The sequence below is a fragment of the Euprymna scolopes genome, chromosome 29 (genome assembly GCF_053919585.1).
Source record: "Euprymna scolopes isolate OS-2025 chromosome 29, ASM5391958v1, whole genome shotgun sequence".
NCBI classification, from domain to species: domain Eukaryota; kingdom Metazoa; phylum Mollusca; class Cephalopoda; order Sepiida; family Sepiolidae; genus Euprymna; species Euprymna scolopes.
This window is the reverse complement of record NC_136510.1, coordinates 25,684,490-25,704,295: the sequence shown is the minus strand read 5'-3', so window position 1 is coordinate 25,704,295 and position 19,806 is coordinate 25,684,490. Positions and strand designations below refer to the sequence as shown.

The window sequence follows — 19,806 nt, the reverse complement described above, 5'->3', positions numbered from 1 at the left end:
AACAAAAACAACGAACCAACCAACCAAAAGCCTGTAAAAGTCAACATGTCGCGTGTGAATGGTGTTTTGTAGTTAATGTAAAAATTTACTGAAAGTTATAAAAATTAATAAAGAAAACCAGGACACTAAATAATACAAAAACTTAGTTTTTTTTTTAAGGTTCATTTCTTATCAATTCAGGGGTTCAACATATAAACAAACAAAACACAAGTCATATCTAAAACTATATATCTGACATAAATACATTTGCTATAGAAACAGGATATTTGCAACTTGATGCTTCACTCATAATTGACCTCGGCACTGATAATACATTCATGCTCCAACAAGTTGCAATGGGTGACGCATTTCCTGTTCCATCATCCATTAAGTGAATGGAGTCATGGTTTCAGTGTAAGCGCGTGTTCAAGCAGCTGTATAAGAGGCTATGTTGAATTTCCAAATAAAATTTTCAATATTATTAAAGCCCTCTTCAAAATGAGGTTTCAGGCAATTTCATGTAAACAGCCTGAACAAGTTGACGGTAGCAATGAATAAAACAAAAACAAAAAAAACAAAAAAACGATATTTTAGGCTTTGAATTTCATGTAAAACAATAAACATTTATAAAGAGTTTTTAAAAATATCTCATACAGAAGTGGCTGATCATTATCAGTTGACAGACCAGAAGTGGCCAATAAAAATATTAAACTAGCAGGACCCATGTACCAGCATTGCCTGATGGAAGTATGACACAAAGCCATAACAGATTCATTAAAGGTCTTTCTCATCCCCAACCCCCATCACTGAAGAGGAAATAAACTATGGTTGTTAGTGGTGGTGGTGTGGGGAGAGGCCATTGCTGGCCCTAGAAAATAGCAAGCATTGGTGTCTATGGCCAAAATTAAATAATCTGGCTTCCACTGTCGGGCATTGTCTAGCAATGACAGCAGAAGCCACTGGTTGTGATAGTCAGTACTGGTGATAACTGGCAATTAGTGCTGGTTTGGAAGGGGCCGATCATCTATATATATATAAAAGCGAAAATGTGTATGTATGTATGTTCACTCTTTGTGTATGTCTTCAAAAGGTTTTTTTCCGGCGGATTCTTGAGACCTCGCTCATTTTTAAATGATAATATCTACGACTTAACAAGGGGGAGTTTATTTAATTTGCCCAACTTTGAAGCGTTAAATATTCAACATTTTCGGATCGGCACGTGTTGCTTTCGTTTTTCGGTATAAAAAAAGCGAAACTCGATTCGAATCACTGGCTCACGGCCAGTGGTCTCTAGAAAGCGATGTAACGTTTGGTCAATGTCGGCTTCGTCATATCAGACGGTTGCTTTCATTTTGAGATGAGACACTCCCCCTAATAAACAGGGAGCTGGTTTTCCCAAAGTTAGGTAAAAACAAACAAACCTGGTTATTGATCTTATTAAAAACTGTCCCGCAGAAAATGTTAACTGCTGAATAGCTATTGCTTACGATCACCGCATGTGCATTATTAAGCTTTTTCGTGTATATAAAAGAAGCCAACAGACTCGTGGTAAATAAAACACTGTCCCGCACTCAAAGTTCATGTTATTAACTCGTCAAAAACAAGCACCTGCCAGGTCGCACTTTGTTTTTTTCACACTTTACTATTTTCCAACTGCGCATCAAGGCCTCATATTTTTTTTTTGTTTTTTTTTTTTAAAACAACCAACGATTTTTCTTTTCATTTACCCAAAAACACACCTACAAACACCCGGACAACGCCGGGTCCCCCCCCCCCCCCGCTCATCATAATATAAATCTCACCTGTATGTTTAAATGTATGCATGTATGTTTGCCTAAAACTTTCAACAGAGGCGACCGATTTTCACGAGATCGGTATTGCTTTGAAGATCGACCTTTCGGACAACAAATATCGAAAAATTGGCTAAAAACATTAATTCTTTCACCCTCAACTGGGCACTTTTCTACATGGAGGGGTCGCTTTTTCACCAATATTTTTGAAAGTTATCTCCTCTTTTCGATTGACTAGCTTTAATATAAACCTTCATCACTTCCGGTTTTGCAATGGGTGCAACAGCAAGGATGTCAATTTTCTTTTTTCACATTTTTTTTCCTCCTTTGCGTAACGGGTTCGAACCTGCCTGCTTTTTTTTTTTTTTTTTCTCAACACACATCCAAACACCTGGAAAAAGCTGGGCACCCAGGCTAGTTTTATATAAACTTTAAATGCAAAAGTGATCCCCCACCCAAATCTGGTCCTGGATATGATTTTAAACTATATCCAATGGTGAGGCCCCAACTTGCGGGCTTTGGGGAGTGTGGAGCCACCCTTTAATTGCCATTACTCCCAAGTCCACCCTGACCCGGAGTGGTAGTACCTGTTAAGGTCCCAACTATGGGTTAAATAGAAACCGACTTGAAAACAACAAATATATTCTATTAAAAAAATTTTCTTCAAAATCTTTGGATTCGGCATTAAATAACCTGAAAAGGGTTGATATGCCGTAAAACAAAAACAACCGACCAACCAACCAACCCACCCAAATCTAAAGTTTTAAATATTTTATGTATATTTTTTAGTTCTATTTGTCACCTACTTTATTGAACAAGTAAAAAATATGTAGAATTTAATTGTTTTTTATTAACATGGGATTTTCATCTGATTTTCTTTATGTTACAATTTACTTGACTCCTTGTGAGGACAAAGATACACAGTTGGTTTTTAAAGTGATTAACTTGTGTCCACTTTTTCCCATGAACCGCATTGATATAGCCTTCAAACACAACTCCTTTCACACTACACACAATGCTTCAAGCAAACTATAACATCCTTCTCAAATATCATACAGATTCTCCTTAATTACGGTGCCTTCTCTTTTGTTGTGGTACTATGTGGTACCACTCCAATGAGCCACAGATCCCAGACATCATGGGCCGTGGATTTCTCCTTTGCCTTATCTTATGGCCATATTGTCATGTTTCATGCACTGGCAATGTCAGTGGTGTACGCACGGGTCCGCAATTAGAAAAATAAAATAAAACTTTGGGGTGTATGGGTTCCCATCAACTATCTGCACACTACGGCTCACATCTCTGTCCTGTCGAGGCTGGGTTTATCTGTTGCTGTCAGTTTATCTCTATCTCCCAAAGCTTTTCTGATCTGACTCAAGCCATGCTCTGTCTCCAACTGTCCAAATGCCTTAAGCATCCAACTCATCTCTGACTGTCAGCAACTGATTGTCAACTAGACTGCTGTTAAATGTACTGTTCTAAGAAGTTTCTCACTAGTGTTGTAAAACACTCCCAGCTGTTCGCTGTCATGAAATCCAGCTTTATTGAAGTACATCTTTTCTATTTTCGCTTATTCATAGCCACTTACCAATCCCAAAACTAAATATATTGCTATCCATTGTTCAGTCTCATCACCCCGACCAATAATCTCATTTCAAGTTTCTTTTGTTTTTTTTTTGCTCTCGCTTCCTAGTACTTGGCAGAGGACGATTTTAGTATCACATGTACACTTATAGCTTTCTTTTTTCTTTTTTTTTTTTTCTTGAAAAAAATCTATGCTACAGTTGGGCGAAATGTTGAGTTTTAAGTCTTTCACTTTTTCCATTTTAATTTGTATCATTAAATTTATTTTATCTTTTTATTGGTCCCCCGACAAAAGGAGGGTGGACCTGTAAATTCACTCCATTCGTCTGTCTGCACTTTTCTCAATAACTACACCTTGGAATTTTTTTGAAATTTTGCACAAACCTTAAACATGATACGAGTAAAAAAAAAAGTAACAGAACGGATTTTCCAGGAAAACTCTGGCCGTGCCCTAGGGATTCCTTTTGGGTTAAAATGGCTAAAATTGACATTTTTGCTCTTATTAAAAAAAATTAATGCCTTAGAGTTTTATAAAACTTTCTGAAAAGTTGTAACTAACTAATTTCTATAAAATTTTCTTTGTCTATACTTTGCGATAACTCTTGGATGTGCCCCAGGGGCTTTTTTAGAGCTAATAAAAACACTCCACTTTTGGGACTATTTTGCCATATTTGTCCAAAATTTTGTGTGTCTGTCTATTTAGCAGTTTTGCATGGTGCTGAACTCAAATTTATATATGTTAACGCCTCAGGGACTTTTGGGACTAAATGGGGGTGAGGGGCAAATGATGAACTTAGTCATTTCTTTTTTTTTTTGCATGGTGCAGAACTTAAATTTACATATGTTAAGGGCCAAAACTGCACCGTTTGTTCATTTTCACCAGAATTTGATATCCTCTGGGGACTTTTGGGGCTCAATGTTGGGGTGGGGTGCAAATGCTGAATGTACTCACGTGGGACCATGCATGCTTCACTTGTGTTTATCTTCACTTTGTGATTGCTGCCAGATCAGGTTAACCTCTTTCATAGTTGAAGTTGTCAATTATCTAAGATCTTGATGTCAAATTTTGTGCTTTTATAGTAACAGTTTGACATATCTTGCTTGTTAAAACCTCAGGTGTGATGTCATTTTTCAGTGGAGAGCTGGTGCTACCAGATCAGGCTGCATGAAGATATTGGCTTCCTGAGACGAAATGCATCTAACATTGATGCTTTTTGTTTTTCTACTTCCTTTTGCAAAACTTAATTATGTTCTGCAAAACCAAAAACAAAGACAACAACCCACCTTTTCCCCCTTTTCCTTCTTCTCATTCCCTCTTTCTCTTTCTATCTCCCCCACTTTTTGACTAGTTTCCTGACTTAAAATGTACCAAACATTAATACTGTAACCCTTTTCCTTCTCCTATTGCAAAACTCATTCATGTTCTGCAAAGCAAGGAACAAAAACGATAAAATCCACGATAAAACAACCAAACCAAACACTACAAACTAGCGATTGAAGATACAAAGAGCTTGAAGAATAAAAACCTTCTACAAAATAACTGAATGCAACATGAATACTATTACTAAAATAACTGGATTCGGCATTAAATAACCCGAAAAGGGTTGATATGCCATCAAACAAAACAACCAAACCAATCAATGGAGATGCCCGCTATTATGTAAGTGGTGATAAAGCTCATATGAAATTTTTTGATTTTAGACCTAAATAGTATTACATTTGACAGATCCGAGTCTGATAAGTGATTTCTTTTTTTTTTTTTTTATCACTTTGTGTTCTTTGTATTTCGCTTCTGTTTCTTTTTAAAATTACTTATTTCAGCCTGGGTGATTGGTAAAATGTAGATATTTTTTGCTAGTAATTAAGAATGCTGATTTATTTATCTCTACTATTATATAAAAGGAGCATTGCTCGTGTGAGTTCTTTCCCTATGAACTCTGAAACGTCTGGGCTAATTTTCTAAAATTTCATATGAAGGTACTTGATGTGCCTGGAACTGTGTTCTTACATAGGTTTTGTATCGGAATGCATCTGATGCCTATTTTGTTATAAATCGGTTTTCCTGATTGAAAATTCTGACTTTGAGGAAATGATCTGCTTTAAAACAACCATTAGGTGAAGAGAATATTTTATTTCAGCGAAATCTGGAGTGAGCATTTGACTTTGCCAATGGGCTTGGTTTTGATGAATTGAGAGGAAGATTAAATCTAGGCAGTATGTGGAGATGTGCAGAAGAGTAGACTTTGATGGTATGGTCACATTGACAGAATGGATAAGGGTTAGTAGATGTAGATCAGTTAAGGTAGCAGGTCCAGTTTACAAAGGAAAGCTAAAAAAAACATGGGAAGAAGTGTTAAATATGGACCTGAGGGAAAGAAGGATAAACAGATACCTGGCCAGAGATAGGTAACTTTGGATATCAATTTTTAAAAACTGTTCAGTGCATCTAATCTAGACAGTATGAGGAGATATGTGCAAAAGAGTAGGATTTTTGTTGTTGGATTTCAGATAATGTTTTAAAATAGATCTTCAGAGTCAGAAGTGAAAAAATTGATTCATAACCAAATAAACAGTTTGAACTGAAAACATCTATATTATATTTCTCTTAGTCTGTCTATTCATTTCACTTTTTCTTGGAAACTACTGAGCCAATTTGGTCGAAATTTTGTATGAACCTTTGTTTTGATAAAGCTCAGCGAACTAAGTATTATGGTATCCGTTTGATGCATAGTTAGGTCTTAATAGGGATTAGTCACCACAATACCGCATTTACTCTCATTTTTTTCTCAGAAACTACTGGATCAATCTGGTTGAAATTTTGTACGAGTCTTTGTTATTTTAAGATGCAGCGAACTAAGTGAACTTTAGGTTCCAAACTGAAAGGTGATATGATCAAATTTAAAATAATATTAAAATAACTGTTTTTAGTTAAATGGTTAATAAAATGATTTTTTTTTTTTTTTTTTTTAGTACTGACTTCATATTGTCTGTGTAGATTTTTTTTCAGGTCATTGGGTTGCATATTAAAAAGAGAGGGAAGGGAGTTGAAAGGGGGAGGTCGGATGTGACCGTACAAGGTGTGGGGGAATAGTAGGCCGGCATAATATTACTAGAGGAGAAAAGGGGAGAGGCTTATCTAAAGGGGAGGGGCTTATCATAGGTGTAGATGACCCTATATATATGTGTGTGTGTGTGTGTGTGTGTGTATATATACACACAGAGACACATTATTTAAATGCTTATCTATATACGGCATAATCACATTGACCTACTGGTTCTCCATCAGATCACCAAAAGTTAAGCAACGATGAACCTGGTCAGTACTAAAATGGGTGACCATTTGGGAATTCCAGGTGCTGTATGTGCTCTCCACTAATCTCAACATTGTTTCCAGTCAGTTTGGACCTCTCCTAGCCATTGGACCCAAGCAGTGCCGATTTAGGAGAGGTATGGTTGAAGATTGTGCAACCCTTTCTTCACAATTACATGCGTAGCTACTCTTACAAGGGTGTCCATTGTCTCTTGAGACTGAATGGAGGTATCGATGCCATAGATCTAGACTATATATCTATCTATCTATATATCTACCTACCTATCTATCTATCTATATATACATATGTATATATATATGAGAGAGAGAGAGAGAGAGAGAGAGAGAGATAGATATATATATAATCTTTAGTTAAAAAAAAATATTACATAGCTGGTTTTTATTTAATTCATATTATACAGGATGAGCTCTCCTTCCCCCAAATGCCAGCCATCATTAATAAAATTTACAATCCTTTCTGCAATCCAACCATATTAATACGAAAATAGTTCAATCCATGTCTGGCTTGTCCACCAAGTTTCAATAATGAATGTCCAACAATTTTTGTTTTATTGCCAATCAGTGATAAGCATATCGAGATACAACACAAAACCTGTCAATAACTCTGGACAGTGCTCTTGATTTTGGCTGTAATACCCCCTTTCAGGTCAAGATTAGTCTGGGGATTGTTTCAATAGACTTTAACTTTGACAGAACCTCACACATAATAAAATGGGGATTATGGTCCAATGAGTGTGATCTTCATTCAGCATCACATCTCCTACTGATGAGACGTTTAGCAAAGTGTCCCCACACATCATTGAATAGTCATAAAACAAAGATTATTTGACATTCATGATTGAAAATTGATGAACAACTCGGTCTTAGAATAAAGTTTTTTTTTTACCAAATATGGTTGGATTGTAAAAAGGGTTGTGAATTTCAACAATTATATATATATATATATATATATATTTTAGGTCATTAATTTTTAATTGGAATTCATTATTGAGATGAGTATTATTTATTAATTTATTTATCATGCACTATTATCCTCATCTTTATTAGTTATTGTTTCACGACGTTTCAGCCAACTATTCCTCTGGCCTTCGTCAGGTGGTAACCGCGACGGGTTAGGAACTCCGAATCACCCAACTGCATTCTCAGCAATTACTGCCATCCATAGTTGTTGTCATCTCACCCATGGCACAGTGGATAGAGACATTGAATCTCTATGGTTACAGGTGAGAATTGTCTGAAGGTAGCGGTTTCAATCCTACCCAAAGCCGGCCAGACACTTAATTGGCCAAAACGTGGTGAGACGACAACAACTATGGATGGCAGTGATTGCTGAGAATGCAGTTAGGAGATTCTGAGTTCCTATCCCGTCGCGGTTACCACCTGACGAAGGCCAAAGGAATAGTTGGCCGAAATGTCATGAAACAACAACTAAGAAAGATGAGGATAATAGTCCGCAATAAATAAAGTTAATAAATAATAGGTCATTATTGTTCATCTCCTGTTTGAAAGTTTATCAAGAACCTAATCTTATACTCTCAGAGATGGATTTAGATTGCTACAAAAGTGATTTTTGGTGTTCATGTTCAATGTAGCAGAATCTTTAAAAATAAGTCATGTTAAAGGCTGTTTTTTTTTTTTTTTTTTTTTTTTTTTGTCACGGTTACAACGTAAAAGTAGACAGAAAAAAAAATGACTTTTTTTTTTCACAAAGTTTTGTTTAAATTCAAAATTGTGAACCATCACCGAAACCGGAAAACTTAGTGAAAAAAAATGACTTTTTTTTCACTAAGTTTTGTTTAAATTCAAACCGGAAAGTCTAATTGCTCCATTTCCATATAGATGCTTGTGTACGATACACATAATATGATTTCTTTCTATTAGGTTGAGAAGAAAGTTCTGTCGGAATTTTTAATTTTGATTTCAAATGATGTATTTTCAAATAAGTTTTCGTTATAATACCTTTACTTTATATATCATTTTAAAGCGTGTTTTTCGCTTTATCTAATCGTTTAAATTACAATCGTTTTAAAACAATTATTTCTTCTTTTTAGAATGTTGAATATAGAATGGAAAAAAAAAAAAAGCAAATTCGAACAATTTTCTTATTTCAATTCAAGCTAGGCTGAAAAGCTGTTGAAACAGCTCACAATATCAACAAAGAGAATGGCCAAGGAACCACTACTGAACGCACAGCAGAATGGTGATTTAAGAAAATTTCATGGTGACGACGCGAGTCTTGAAGATGATGAGCATAGTAGTCGGCCATTGGATGTTGACAACGATCAATTAAGAGCATTAGTCAAAGTCAATCCGTGCACAACTGTTTGAGAAGTTGCTTCTGATTGAGATGTAACATATACAACGATTTTCAATCACTCATGAGAGATTGGAAAGACAAAAACTTGATAAATGGGTGCCTCACAAATTGAACCACAATCGAAAGAAATGGTTATGAAGTGTCATTTATGCAACGAGAATTATCCGTTTCTTGACCAGGTTGTGATTTGCAATTAAAAGTGGGTTCTTTACGACAACTGGCAACGCTCAGTTCGGTGGTTAGATGTCGACGAAGCTCCACGATACTTCCCAAAGCCAGAGTTGTACCAAAAGATTATGCTGACTGTTTGGTAGTCTGTGTCCGATCTCATACATCACAGCTTTTTGAATGCAAGCGAAACTATTACAGCAGAGAATTACTGTCAACAAATGGATGAAATGCGTCAGAAATTTTGACAACACCTAGTATTAGTCAACAGAAAAGGCCCAATCCAATTTTCCCCCCACAAGAATACCCAACCATACGTTGCTAAACCGACCCTGCAAAAGTTGAATGAATTGGGCTACAAAACTATACCTCATCCACCATACACTCCAGACTTTTCACCTACCAACTATCACTTTTTCAAGCATCTCAACAACTTTCTGCTTCAAAAACTTAAGCGATATTATTTCCACCAGAACGCAAGATTTTTACATTACTGTCATAAATACACTTGTTTTGCGTTGGAAAAAGTGTATTTATTCTGATGGTGTTTATTTCAATCAATAATTTTTTGTTTGAACTGAGATATGTTTATCTGAATTTAAAAGTTAAAATCCGCAAGAACTTTCTTGTCAACCTGGTACAAAGCTTGGATCAGTGATAAGCTACAGCAAAATAACTGAACAAAGGAGGTAGACAACGTTTGTTTTTTTTTTTTTTGTTTTTTTTGTTTTTTTTTACAGTGATCACCACTTATCAAGGCCCGGAAGCCACTCAGGGATAAGGGTTTTTGTCTCTTACATGGATGATCAAACAAAACCTACACATCCATCTTGCCGAGTAGGTTAACCTTGTACATGGGTACCATACTAGATTTTTATTTACCCTAGCTAGATTAAACAAAAAAGAAAAATCACACGATAAGTTTCTGCTTAAAATAAGTTTTGTATCTTTTCCAGAAAAAATGGAAATTGGTTTTCCTTCAATATTAAAGTTTTAAAACGCTTCAAAATTGTCTTATTCTATCGTTCTCACAATGCCACGGTAAAATTGAATTAAAAAAAAAAAACAGGACTAAATAAATAAATATATATGGTGAATTCTCTCATCTAAGATAATGAATGAGGGTTTAGTATGCAATTTCCAGCAGCTCCTATGCTCTATGACACCATATGCCTAATTGCAATCCTGTAGACGTTCCAGCACACTCCTCTGCAGATGGTGAACCTGCATATGCTCGTCGGTCAAAGATGCCATCTCGAGTGAACAGATAACCCTGCTTTGCTGTATGCTCTGAAACCACAGTTGCATACATATTCATTTTTAAGTGGATTTTACTTGTGTTTTGCCTTCAAGGGCGTCCCTATTACAAAGGCGGTTATGTTCAAATTCTTTGGTCCCTAGGAAACACATCTTCCTCCATTCTCTGCGATCCCCTGCTGCACTCTCCAAGGAACTCAGAGAAATTCCACAACGCTTCAGGTTGTCTTTTAGTTTATCTTTGTAACGAAGCAGGGGACGCCCTATTGGGCGGCAAGAATTTGTCAGTTACCCCAAAAAAGTTGCTTAGTAACTCTTGAGTCATCTATTCTCACAAGATGACCCAACCAAATATATATATATATATATATAGAGAGAGAGAGAGAGTAAGGAATTTCTGTCAAATAAGGCAAAAATAGGTGATTTAAATATTTATATAAGAAACTATAATTTTTATTCAAATTATCAAAACTTTTTGTATTATTAAAATGAATGATTAGAATATTTTTTTTTATATAAAATTAATCGTTTCGTATCTATACGAATTATCGATTTCTTAATTGTTCTTTCATATAAACGAAAAAGGTAAATATGAGAGAACTAAAAATGGACCTTAAAAAATATAACAAGATTTATTTGTGCTTAAAAATTGTGCTTACGGTTAATTTAATATTATTTTTAATTTGATTATGTGACCTTTCAGTTTGGAACTTAGTTTTTTGTTTTTCTTTTCATTTTCAGCATGACCTTGATAATCTCTTATGACCTTGATCCTTCTTTTAGCTAAGAACTGATTGCATTCATTTAGTAATATTGGAAATTAATGGAACGTCGTAATAAATAATAAATTATATAGAAATAATCCCCCCCCAAACTGATTTCACACTTTTTTATCCGCCTTTATTTTTCACATCCGTGCTTTCATATTTTTTCTTTGTGTATTAAAAAAAAAATCACTTATCAAGACCCAGAGGCCACTCGAGGATAAGGGTTAAAAAGTGTACAGTAGTCAAAGGGACAATATCATAGTAATCGTTAGAAATGTAAATTTGGTAAATTGGATTGCTTAAGGGGAACGACTCATCAAGAACTTGTTTACGTTGGACTTGAAGACAACCCGTATTATTGTCATCCGGAAAGCAGGCAAATGGAAGAGAGTTCCACAGGTGTGCAGTTCTAAGAAAAAAGCTTGGGTTTGTATTACTGTACACATAGATTCGAAAAAGTTGTCAAAAAACAAATATATAACAAATAAATGTTATCAAAGGCAAGATAAGTTACTTTTCTACCTAACTGGATATATTTTTCGTGTTTTTATTCAATGTAACATGTTTATTCAGCTCGAAAAGCATACAGTGTTTACCGATGTATTGGAAAATTCAAAATGGCGGCCGACACTCTCTTTAACATGGTAAGTTTGGGAAAATGTGTTATAAATAATAAACTATACAAAATACTATTAAAAAAACACCGAATATATGTCAACTAATGTCACGGTAAGATATAATGAGCGAATTTCTAACAGTATTTTGTCTAGTTTATTATTTATAACATCTTTTCCTGAACTTACCGTGTTAAAGAGAGTGTCGGCCGCCATTTTGAATTTTCCAATACATCGGTAAACACTGTATGCTTTTCGAGCTGAATAAACATGTTACATTGAATAAAAACACGAAAAATATATCCAGTTAAGTAGAAAAGTAACTTATCTTGCCATTGATAACATTTATTTGTTATATATTTGTTTTTTGACAACTTTTTCGAATCTATGTGTACAGTAATACAAACCCAAAAGCTTTGTTCATGGAATCTACATTTAGGTTTAGGCACGGATAAAGAGTGGGGGAAATTATTTATAGTGTTTTCAGCTAGACGAGTGTTTCTTGTGAAAGTTTTGGCGAATGCTGGCCGATTTGTGACTCCTAAAAAATATTCAAGTTTGGTAAAAGACATGAAGAAGAAAATGCATTTTTATGAACCAAGCTATAAAAAGTGGTCAAAGGGACCGGCTTTCTTATGTCCGTCATCGCATATATCATTTCTCAGCAAATGACGACAGGGTGAAGAAGTCTTGAAAGTAGCAAAGGGGTAAAAATAAAATATGTGGGTCAGCTTCTAAGGAGGGCAGAAAAAAAAAATTGAAGTGTTTTATGGTAGGTGAAACAAGCACTTGACTTTTAATTTCCAACAGGTATTATGATCTACTTTGATTACCTGCGTGGCGAAGGAGGAAATGGGGAGTTAAAGCTATCGAGAAAAATGCTTTCATTTCATTAAAAGACCTGAAAAAGAAAAAGAAAGAAAAAAATTGATGTTTTTTTTTTCCACCCAATGAGTCACCACGTATCAAGGCGTCTATGATAACAATTACTGAGATGCATAGATTGACAGTTGAATGATAATGAATATTATGAAAGGATTGAAAACGAAAGGAACAGAATTTTATTATTTATGTGAACGTTTTTTAATAAGTCGTTGTTGACATTGGATTTGAAGACAACCAGGTTATACCCTGCAAGGGAGCAATTCCAAGGAAATACGTTCCATACATCGAAAGTTCTTGGAGAGAAACTTTGTTCATGGAAATTCCTTTCGATGTTAGTCACATGGAGAAAAAAAAACGGAGAAGTTCTTTGCAGTTGTCGTCTAGGACAAGTTCTTGTGAATGTTATGTTGATTTCTTTTCAGTCTTGAGAAACAATGGATGCCTTGTAAGACTGCCAAATCTATAGTGAAGCAAAGGTTGCACAATCCACAACTGCACATCTCCAGTGGCAAGAAGTTTAGGAGGACTGGAAACACTGTTAGGACAAGAAAAGAAAGATCAGTGTTTTCCTTCTCCTAAATAAGTTGCACAACTAAGGTGACACACAAGAAAGTGGGAAATATCTCTGATTTTGGGTTTGGACATTCTGAATTTGATTTGTCTACTTGAGAAAAAATGTTTTTACAGATACAAGGTTCCATTGAGTTTTTTTTTTTTTTTTTTAAATAATGGTGGATCAGCTAAGCGGGATCCTCTTGGCACAAGAATTTTATGTCCATAGATTAGCAGCAGATTAACTTTTCAAGTGGATGTCTGGGCAGTCTTTCTGGTGTGGCTCAGTGATATCTATTCCAACAGAGTTAGTTGGACAAATTATCTATAATATAAATCTTACCTGTCTGTTTAAATCTATGTATGTTTGTATGTCTGCCTAAAACTTTCGACAGATGCAACGGATTTTCACAAAATCAGTATCGTTTTAAAACTCGACCCTTCAGACGACAAATATGGAAAAAATTGGCTAAAAACATTAATTCCTTCACTCTCAACTGGGCACTTTTCTACAGGGAGGGGGTTGCTTTTTTCACCAATATTTTCAAAAGTCTTCCCTTCTTTTCAATTGAGTAGCCACTTCCGGTTTAATGATGGATGCAACGGCAAAGATGTCATGTTTTTTTTTTTTTTTTCACATTCTTTTCTCCCTTTGTGGTACGGGTTCGAGCCTACCTGCCTACTAAGATTTTTTTTTTTTTTTTTGCTCAACACACACCTCCAAACACCTGGGCAATGCCGGGCACCCAGGCTAGTCTATGATATAAATCTTATCTGTCTGTTTAAATATATGTTTGTATGTCTTGCTAAAACTTTCGACAGAGATGATGGATTTTCACAAGATTGATATCGTTTTGAAGCATGACCTTTCGGACAACAAATATAAAAAATTGGCTAAAAACATTAATTCTTTCACCCTCAACTGGGCCCTTTTCTACAGGAAGGAGTCACTTTTTTTTGCCAATATTTTTAAAAGTCATCCCCTCTTTTCGATTGACTAGCCTTAATTTAAACATTCATCACTTCCAGTTTGGCGATGAACGCAACAGCAAAGATGTCATGTTTTTTTTTTTTTTTTTTTTTTTTTTTTTTTTTCTCTCTCCACGTTCTTTCACGGTACGGGATTCGAGCTTGCTTGTCTACCACTACTTTTTTTTTTTTTTTTTTTTTTTGCTCAACACACACCTCCAAACACCCGGACAACGCTGGGCACCCAGGCTAGTATACTATAAGTATACCTGTCCCAGGATGAGTAGAATTAATTCCTTAAACAGAACAGGTTAGCATCACTTTATGTTCCCTGGAAATCAATGTATAATGCTACTAAACTTTATATCTAGAATCCTTAATTAAAATCCATTGCATGAAAAAAATGTCTAAAATTTAAGACTTAAACTCAAGGAGTCTTAAGTAGAAATTAAAATTCAGAGAATCTTGATTAATTGATTTCAGATGACTATGCATAAAATTTCAATTTGATGCAAATCTGATTTTGAATTGAAAGCCATGTTTCATTTCAAGCGTTTCCAATGGGTAGCTAATCTGTACAAAATAGTTTTCAGAGCTGATTTGTATAAGCGTTGAACTTTAAAAATTTACAAACAAAGAGCAAACGTCTTTCTCATGTGAACACAAAAAAAATTATGTGCGGTAATTCTAAAAGATCCAATATTTTTATGGAGCAATTCCAGTTTCTGATTGGTTGCTAGCAGAATGTGGCTCCGTTTGATTGGTCAGTTCCTATCGCCAGTGTCTATTAGTAGAGCCTTCCAATGTTCATTACTCATACCCTCGGATTATATAAAAAATATTGCAATATGTGAAATATTTAAATAGAAGGTTTTTCCCATATTATGCCCCCCCCCCCCCGCCCTAAAAACCTTTTAAAATATCATAAAGCATAAAGAATCTGAAATTTGGGAAATATTTCGTAATTGATATTTAATTGAATGTTATTACAATTTCACAAAAATCTGTGGTTTTTGAATTTTCTCAAAAAGACATGCACTTACTCTTTAACTAATTGCATAAAACTAAATTAAACTAAATATAGGCCACATTACCTATCTAGTAGCTGTGTTTCAAAATCGATAATGATTGGTTAATTAGTTTAGGAGTAAATTCTATGCATAGAAATACATAAACATATACACCGGGCTTTATATAAATGTCAGTATATGCATGTATACCTTAAAAGCTCAATTTTTTTTTCTTTTATCACATTAAACATGGGCAAAATTTATTTTTAGATTGCATATGTGATAAAAATCAACGAAGATAAAAATTCAAATGACTCACGAACGAAAACAAAAGAGCTTACTTTTTTCCTACAAAGGCTTTTCTTTGGCTGTTTGCTATCGACAATCTTTTGCTAGCAAGCAGGATGTTGGGTGTTGTACGTTCACCTCTCCGTTCTGCTCGAGGTCCATAACAATCATTAAAAACAAGGACAGAAAATCTTCTCCGGCCAGTTTCTTGGAACTCATCAAGTATCTGTTTCTGGTGTCCTGTTCCAACTGCCAGGAATTTCAACAACCACATGTCTGGAATGTGTTCTGATGAACTCCTCACACTTGTGCCCCCCTCAACATACATATTCCCTACTAACCTCACAAGCAGCAAAATCCCACTCTTTTTACTGTTGAGATACCTCGATGCCTGAAAGCCTTCTGCTTTAATAGTTTCTTCTCTTGGACTGCTAGTCTTTGGAATTTCCTTCTTGTTTCCTGCTTCCCTGACTGTATTGCAGAAATCTAAATGTAATGTGAACATTTTGCTGCTCAACTCTCCATGGTACCCTTTTAGACACCATCCCAAATATTAGCCCCTTAAGTTCCAAGTGGCATATGTCTTGTTTGTGGTTAAAAAAGTAAAAAGAAAAATGTCTGACCCTTTGCCCTGGGACCATATTCAATTATCTGCCCCATTTTATTTTTCTTGTTGAGCCTCTCTCGCCCACCTGCAGTACAATGACAGATCCATGATTAGATGGATCTATGATATAAATCCGACCAAACCCAACACATTAGATCAGAGAATTTGCTATAGTCATGTACAGTGTTCATCTTCCTGAATAATTCATTGCAGAAGCATAGATTTCTTGAATCACATGAAGATTGACCAATCAAAGAAAACTTGAAAGAGTGGAATTTGGACACTGCCAACCTACTGAATCATGACGGGAGAGTGAGTTTGCGAAATATTGAAAAATACTTGACCCCTGGACAAGGACATTAAATGAAGAGTCATGAATGCTCCGACGAACTACAAGTGCTTGTACCGCTTAGATGTAAAAACCCCCAACAAACCTGACAATCAGCAAAATCCCACCCCTACACAGGAGAGATCACTAAATGTAAGAAAGCCTTCTACTCTAATAGTTTCTTCCCCAGAACTGCTAGACTTTGGAACTCCCTTCCAGGTTCCTGCTTTCCCAACTGTACTGACATGCAAAAGTTCAAGTGTAATGTGAACGGACATCTCATTGCTCAACTCCCTACATAGTATTCTTGCAACTTATGTCCCCGATAGTACCCTCCTATATCAAAGTGGCACTGTGCCTTGTTTGAAGTGAAAATGGAATAAAAAAAATTAAAAAAAACTTAGTCTGGTCCAGACAACTTGTAATATGAAAAATTTTTAAATAATCACCTAAAAATAAAAATCACAAGTGAGATTAAATGAATACAGAGATATAGAAAGTATCGCAATAGGATACATGTTCCAATTTTACGAATTAAACAAATCCACATTTGGTCTGTCCGATGATTATCTTCTCTAGTCCAGCCAGCAACATGATCAGCAGTTATAGTCATGGATATAGTGACTAAAATTTGTGACTGCTGAACAGTTTTCAGTTTGGGACAGTGAATGCAAGTTGTGGCTTGGAGCAAATTGAAATGAGCTGATGGCAACTGATGAACACGGCCTTGACAAAAGCTGTAGATGTGAACTTTAGCGCTTAAAGGTTGTTTCCTGCAATGGTGTCACACATGCACCCAGAGCCCAACAGATATATACGGAATGTATTGGAGTTTTTTGTTTCTCTTGGAACCCGCTAATGTGAGAGATATTGGCATAACCAAAACTGGATGGAGAAGATAAGATGGAAGAGAAGATCACCATGGAAACAGCGTTGGGGGTCGACGATTGTTGTCGAGAGTGGAGAAGCACACTAAAACCATTGATCAACGTCGTAATTATTTCAACTGCAAACCATTTGTCCTTCTCAGGACAAACTGTGCTTTTTTTTCAGTGTAATCCACAACAGAATTAATGTTGATTTTCGATAAAAGGCATTCTAATCAGTAAGTTTTTATGTCCAATGATAAAACAGCACATGATTCTCTAGTGGTTATGTTGAGTGGACGACCTTAAATGACAACAATAACCATATTCCGGCAGGGGTTCAGTTGAGCTCCTGCATGTTGAAGAGATAAATGGTCCTTTAGGCCTTAAGCTGATGGACTATTTTGTGCCCCGTTGGAAGATTTGTTTTCACCGGATTTTTTGTAATAAAACATCCATCAGTGAAAGCAGTGCTATGGAACAATCCACATAGCAAGTCACTAGATGAGAGCCCCTTTTGGGGGAGCTGAAGCTTTTACATTATTAATACTTATACCTAACTTGTGACTGACTGTGTTTGTGAGGAGGTAAGAAAGAAAGGCATTATTATTATTATTGAAAAAGCATGACGGTTTCAGTAACTATTGTCAATCAGGTATGACTTTATTTAGCCAAGAATGACAGTTTGTTTATAATATTGAACCAAGCCAAAACGATATAAGACCTTAGAATTTGAAAGGTCAAATCCGAAAGAACTCATAGATACAAAAAAAAAACAATGTTTGAACGTTATGTATGAATGCCCCCCTCTCTCTCTCTATTTTTCACTCCCTTTCTCTCTCTTTTAACAAAGAAAGAGAAAATTGAATATGATTATATCGTTTTTACACAATTGAAACTTGGATCCTACACGCGCCAAACAGACATAGCAGTTTAGCTGCATGCATCTGGTTTCAACTGGTCTTTATTTAAATATGCTCCGCCAATGTTAAACGTGAAATAAATTTATATTTTCATAAAAGTACATTTGTTCGCTATTTTTGTACACGTGTTAATTTTAAGCATGTGGTCCCTGCCATTAATGCCAACGATGGAAATGCTGCCTGTAATGACACACTGGAGACTCGGAAACGACCCATGCCAACAACATATCGACACGTTGATGTTTCCATATGTCTATCATTTGATATCGTGTCTAACACCCGGGGAGCTGGTTTCCATCAATCAAGTAACATTCCACGGAAACGATAGTCTCATATCACAACTCCCACATCCCTTCTATTTTACACTAGTAGAGGGCGGGGGTACACCCAGTCTTACCAGGCCGTACAATACGCTTAAATATATTTCAATTCATTCAAATTTGGTATTTATTATTACAGAACCAATTCTCTATTGAATATTATATTGTACCTAATATAAAGTAGTGATTTCAAAAGTTTAAAAAAAAAAATGACTAGCATGCCATCAGCTAGAATCAAAATCAGAACATTTAGCACTCCAGCTACATTCTCTACCGATGTAGCTGTCGAGAGATATGTAAGTGTTATCGTGTTAAATGGTAATAAAAACGAAAGGAACACAGGACTTTTAGAAACAAACATGTATTCACATATATTAAAGGCAAGGCGGGTTGAGCAATACCATTCCTCAATTGTGGGGCGTTTGCACACAATCTGCTTAGCTACGTACCAAACTCTGACTGCCGGGCACCGGTACTCGTTACCAGAAGTGACGTTACCAGAGGAAATGACGTCATGAGATAGTCCATTAATCCCATGGAGGGGCGTCTCCAACAGTAAGAAAGATTTAATATTGAACGACTTGAAGAAATGAATTGAATTTGGCCATGTGCAAAAAAGAAATAGAAATATGTTGGCAAGTTGAAATGAACATTTTGAATTTCAACTTGCCGATATTCATCCTTACAAACAAAGATACTAATTACTATTTCCTGTTAATTTTGGTGTTATGTCTGACTCTCTGCGCAGGGACTATATTCAATTTTCTGCCCCATTTTATTTTTCTTGTCGAGCCTCTCTTGCCTGTCTGCAGTACAATGACAGATCCATTAGATGGATCTATGATATAAATCTGACCAAACTCAACACATAAGATCAGAGAATTTACTAAAAGCACATTTGCCCAGGCTGTCCAAAGAATGAATCAGTTACGCTGGTATGGTCATATAGAGTTTATTGGTTAAATATTTATACACATGCAGACAGACACATCTAGTGTTTTATTTATATAGATAATTATAAACGATATGGTAACAATGGTTCATGACACAGACTATAAACCTGGTTGTATCCAGGAGTGCTCGCATTGCAGAAGTGCATAGTTGGAACATGTTGCTGTTGGATGAAAACCAGCACTTGATCTTGTGTTTAACCTCTTGAACAGATAAATAAAATAATTATAAATACCCTTTTAGTGTTAATGTGTCTGAATCCAAAGGAGTTTTGTATAAGTTTCTTAGATCATACATCTT

General features: G+C 35.6%; 1 protein-coding gene and 1 pseudogene across 7 annotated transcripts in view; both read left to right on the top strand.

The window, feature by feature from the left end:
- Positions 1 to 19,806, top strand: part of LOC145252556 (5-aminolevulinate synthase, erythroid-specific, mitochondrial-like) — a 232,690-nt gene that overhangs the window by 99,546 nt on the left and 113,338 nt on the right. The window lies entirely within an intron of this gene.
- Positions 6,599 to 6,718, top strand: LOC145252878 (5S ribosomal RNA; annotated as a pseudogene).